The following is a 5,108-nucleotide window of genomic DNA, read 5'->3' on the forward strand; positions in this document are numbered from 1 at the left end:
TGAGCATTAGTTTGTACCTTATCAAAATTTTATTGTTTACCCTATCTTGATTATAATGTGTTGAGACTTGCCAGAAGTTACTGCTACTTCACCAGGTATGTAAGTTTATTGCAGTTTAAAGTCAGTTTAACATTTCATTAAATTGATGTATAGAAGTGACCTGTACCTTGCTAATTTGCTGGAAAATACTGTTTAAAAAGTTAGAGGACTTTGTTTTGGATTGACTAGGTATACAGAGCTAGGGTGAAGGTCAAACTCCCACTCAGTGGATTATATTCCTTGTGCTTGGTTTCTGCTCATTTTCTTCCAGATCTAGAGGTGTTGCAACTCAGAACAGCTTTTGGGGCAGGGTGGGTTGGGCGGGAGTGGTCTGTAGCTTTATATTAGGAAGGAAGTCAACATCTATTATTTTACAAGTGGAGGGTGATTGCTGTACCAGCATTTATTGGGGGCTGTTTCTTTGTGTTTAAGGTGTCAACACTTTGCTGTGACATTTTCACTGAGTCATTCTTATTGAGATTCATTAGACTGGATCAATTTTGAATTGACAGGTGTGATTGTGGTATAGTATGACGACAATGTCTGTAAAAGAAGATTCCACTTCAATTCATGATTTGACCTTTGGGACTATAATCCACGATATTTCTTTCTCTTTATGCAAACCAAATTTCATCTTTGATGACATTGTTTCTGCATTATTTAATACCACTTCTTGGCAAATCTGTGTTTTCAAAATAAAACCAAAAAAGAATCCTGCTCAAAAATTTGACAAAACCCTATGAAGGGATATTAGAAATAAAATCAGAATTTGTGGAATTAGTTGGCAGGTTGGGCAGAAACTGGAAAGAAAATAGAGTTAATGCTTCAGGTCCAAGACCCTTCATCAGAGCAAACATAGCTAAAAGTTAGTCATGGTAAAAATTTTGCTTTTGGGTGGGGTTGGGGTGGGCGCAGAGAGTGGTGAAGAGGCACATGTTTGGAGAAGGAATCCCAGTGCTTAGGGGGTTGGCAACTGAAGACATGCCACCAATATTGAATTGATTAAATTCAGGAGTTATCAAGATGCCCGATCCAGAGGCACACAGTTTTCTTAGAGTATTGTAGAGGTGGAGGTTAAAGGGATGGAGAAGAGGAATTTAAAAACAGTGATGATGATAGAAGGCTAATGGACAGATAGTTAAGACTTTGAAGAGGAAATTAAAGTGGGAAAAAGTTTTTTTTCTTGGGTTAGACACAGAAAGAAGAAGGGCTGAGAAGGATATGAATGGAAAGAAAAGCAAATGGTGATAAGAGGTGGCCTCATCTGGTTATTTGAGATGAGACCACATAACATGACAAAGGTTTGAGAGGGAAGGGGTGTGGGGATAGGTGCTCAATATGGATTAGGGAGTTGATAGGGAGGAAGAGATTAAAGGATTGGCAATTTACACAAAATTCAGGGAGCAAAATGAATTGTGATTGAAGATAAGGAGTCAACATGGTTGCTGAGGTGGAAATATAGTTAAGATACTTGGTGAGAAAATTTGTGCCCAACAGTTTTAAATGAGGTAGGAGGGGTGGAACAAGGTTAGTTGCTCAACAGAGAAACACATGCTAGAGGATTAGGGAGACAGACCAGGGTGTATTATATTTACAGCCTCTGCCATGATGTTCAGGACAAGACAAGTGTGGAAGGTATCTTCTTTTCTGGGTGATGCCTTGTGGTCAAGGATAACTCACTTCCCCTTTTGTGGGTTTTGGGGTTACCAATAAGTCCTGTGCAGGAATCCACAGGCTCTGGCAGATAAGACAGACAAAACCTGATGGGGTAAGTGGTGGGGTCATTGGAATATTGCATGCTATTGGAGCTTGACCTCCACATGCTCCTTTTGGAAAGATTCAAAGTGCTCTGCCTTCCCAGGTACTGCTCCACCAGTTTAAGTGGTCTTGGATTCCCATGAGTTAGTGAAGATGAAACTTCAAAAAGTTTGGAGGCCACTCTTGAAGTATTTTTTTCTGATCACTTGCCATAATAGAGGTCAAAGATGAGCTTTTGCTTCAGGAGTCATGCATAAGGATGACGTGGCGAGCCCATTGATGCCGGTTGAGCTTGATCAGTTTGATAGCCAGGAAAGAAGATATCATTTTAGCAGGGAGGTATCATCACCTTTTACCTAGGTTTTTGTCAAGGACATGACATTGATATAATCGTATGCAATTTGATGTTCTAGAGATATGAAGGCAGTATCTGTAGCTGATCCAAAGGATCAGCACAGGGTGACACGAGTTGGATGCACAATATTCTACCAGGTTTTATTTAAATTCATCAATTACTTTTCCATGTGACTTTTAATTCTGTTCGCTTTTTTCAAATCATGATGCCACTTTGGCTTTCCTGAAACCGTTTTACTCTTGGATCCATATATCATATTTTCATATTTTTCACAATGAGTCCATTCTTTCCCATCTTGTCTGTACTGTCTCTCAGAGCAACCCCGTCAATCGCTTTTTCCCCACCTAATTCCCTACAACCTCAAACATGCCCATCACCACCACCCTGATTCTTCTACTGTCCATCAACACGAGGGGCAAGCTAAAGCAGTCAATTAACCTATCAACCAGCGCATCTTTGAGATGTGCCAGGAAACCCACAGAGTGACAAGGAGAATATATAAACTCCATATTGCCCTGGAGGTCAAGATCGAACCTGGGTCACTGTAAGGCAGCAGCACCACCAGATGAGACACTATGTTATGTTTACTGAGTTTATTTGGCTTGAGTGTAATCACTGCTGTTTTATTCAACCCATGTGCTATGGGCTGCAGTTCCCTTCTGGTGCTTCCTATGCTTCCAGTGGGTTTCATGGTATTTTGACAGCAGAAGAAAACTTGGGCTAATTTCCCCTTTCCTGGATGTCCTGCAGTGTTAATTGCTGCTTTGACAATTTGAAATTGGAACACTGCACCATATTGATCCATCAAGCGGTGTTAATTTTTTTCATGTTTAACCTGATGCTGCCTTTCCTTTTTGCCCTGTCTCCCTCTCCTCTGCACCACCTTCCTGAATGCTTCTCTTCATGTCTTTTCCCACCTTACAGGACTTGCATGTGTACCAGTAGTCTAAAAGGTCATGGTGATTATTGCAAATTTAAGCTGCTTTCTTTATGTAAATTTACAAATATAATCTTAAAAAACATCTGACCAATGGTATTCATGCTTCAGCATAATTCTCTGCTCCTGAGTACTTATATAGAATTTGGACTTCAAAAACGCTGAGGTATGTTTTTTTTTACTGTAGTTTGTTGGTTTGATCATTGTAATTTGATGTATACTGAAGCAATAATAACCTGGCAGTGTCAGGTAATGACAAATACCTTTCCTTAAAAGATGTAGGCCTAATATTTATAATACTGTTCTTCTTTGTAATAAGTTATCCCAAATCCCTTTACTCCTGATTATATACATTTCTTAGAATATATTTTACTGTGCTCTCCACTGTGGATTCATCATTATTTTGTTGTTTCTTGTTCTATCTCAAAAAAAAAATTAATTTTGTCTTGGTGACTTAATTAGGTGGATTTTTTTTGTTTTAAACTTTGAAACTTGAATATTTTATCTTGATTTTTGTATTGGATACTCAAATTTGCACTCCATAGGCATAAGATGAAACATACAATTCCCACATGCACCTTGTACAAAACTAGCCCACAGAGGCAGGAAATATTCGTTACCCAAGTGAAATTTATATCTCCAGCATACACAGAATTGCAGACCCAATTGTGGGATTAGTTTCTTGTGGATATTAAATGACTAATTTTATGCATTTTTATTTCCTAAACTCAGGTGTTTCAGTCTTAAAAATGCAACCTTTAGCTGTACTGATTCACATTAATGCTGAGGGAAATTGTGGACAAAAACAGTGAAGGAATTTTTTTGGGTTAGTTGGTTTTGCAGCTTGTTGAAGGATAACTTTGTGAAAATAGATTGAAGTGTTGAATACTCAAGTATATGCCTGTCATCTTAATGGTATGTACTTTTTATGACTTATTAACTGTACATTTAGGAATTCTGATATTTGATCAAAAATGAACTAAATTTATCAAGATTTTTTTTGTATGGGAGATATGAAGGCTATGAGGCCATATTTTTGGATGTAGCATTAGACATAGAATTTTTATAAGTTTCACCTCAGAAGAACATAATTGAGTGAGGTAGATATTAAAGAAGAAAATAATCAGTGGATATTTTTCCAACATCAGTCTAGCTCAGTTTAATTTTGTTGATGAAAATAAGTTTCCAGTCTATTCTCTCGGCTGTTCTTTTAAGAATCCTCTGACTCTTGCCATATTTGCTTTTCAGAATGGATATTTTGTGGACCGCCAGCTTCTTGAGGAAGTTTATTTCTCTGGTTACCTTATGACAGTGGCAGTGCAAGACATGGAGGTTCCTAGTTGTCATTTGCTTCTAGGTTCCTAGTTGCCATTTGCTTCTAGGTTCCTAGTTGCCAATGAAGGAGAAAGAACCCAAAACATACTTCATGATATGGATACACTTATTCTCTGAGTGTGTTTTCTTTACGCCTTCGTTTAAAAATTCGTCGTAAAGTTTTGATGTATTGACTGAATGCGAAAAGAGGAAGAAACTTGAAAAGCTAATAGAGCTGTTTTTGTGGGTATTTTAGGGGTTTAAAGAAATTTCAATTAAAAAATGTCCATACTGACCACTTCGGTATGATAGATGTGGCATTTATACCTGGTTTAAAAAAAATTTCACACCATCTATTTGAAAAACAGCACGTACAAATTTTTCTTTGTGTTTTCTGATGATCTTAAATCCCCTCCATCTTTACCCATTGTAAAGACATGCTCCATTTTCCTCATGGTAACAGTGTTTTACCACTGCACTGTTAATCCTTGCTGCTTTTCATAGTCTTTTGTTTATTTCTATTTCTCCACCCAACACATCTTTACAAACGAGTTGCAACAATGGCCATTGAGATTTCTTAATGTTCAGTTCAGTTCAGTTCATTATAGTTCAGTTGTGTTCTCAGTTGCAATTGAAATGTTGGAGAAATGTGACGCTCTTGGAGCATTTTATATATAAAAAGAAAATAAAATTCATCTCAGCATC

The 5,108-nt window shown here is 37.6% G+C and overlaps 1 protein-coding gene across 2 annotated transcripts in view; it reads left to right on the forward strand.

Moving 5' to 3' along the window:
* Window positions 1–5,106, forward strand: part of cstf2 (cleavage stimulation factor, 3' pre-RNA, subunit 2) — a 58,477-nt gene extending 53,371 nt beyond the window's left edge. For both annotated transcript variants that reach the window (XM_052022447.1, XM_052022446.1), the window contains one exon: window positions 4,338–5,106. The gene's annotated coding sequence lies outside the window, so the exon portion shown is untranslated. The remainder of the gene's footprint in view (window positions 1–4,337) is intronic.
* The last annotated feature ends 2 nt before the right edge of the window (window positions 5,107–5,108 follow it).

Source organism: Pristis pectinata, chromosome 8 (genome assembly GCF_009764475.1).
Source record: "Pristis pectinata isolate sPriPec2 chromosome 8, sPriPec2.1.pri, whole genome shotgun sequence".
NCBI classification, from domain to species: Eukaryota; Metazoa; Chordata; class Chondrichthyes; order Rhinopristiformes; family Pristidae; genus Pristis; species Pristis pectinata.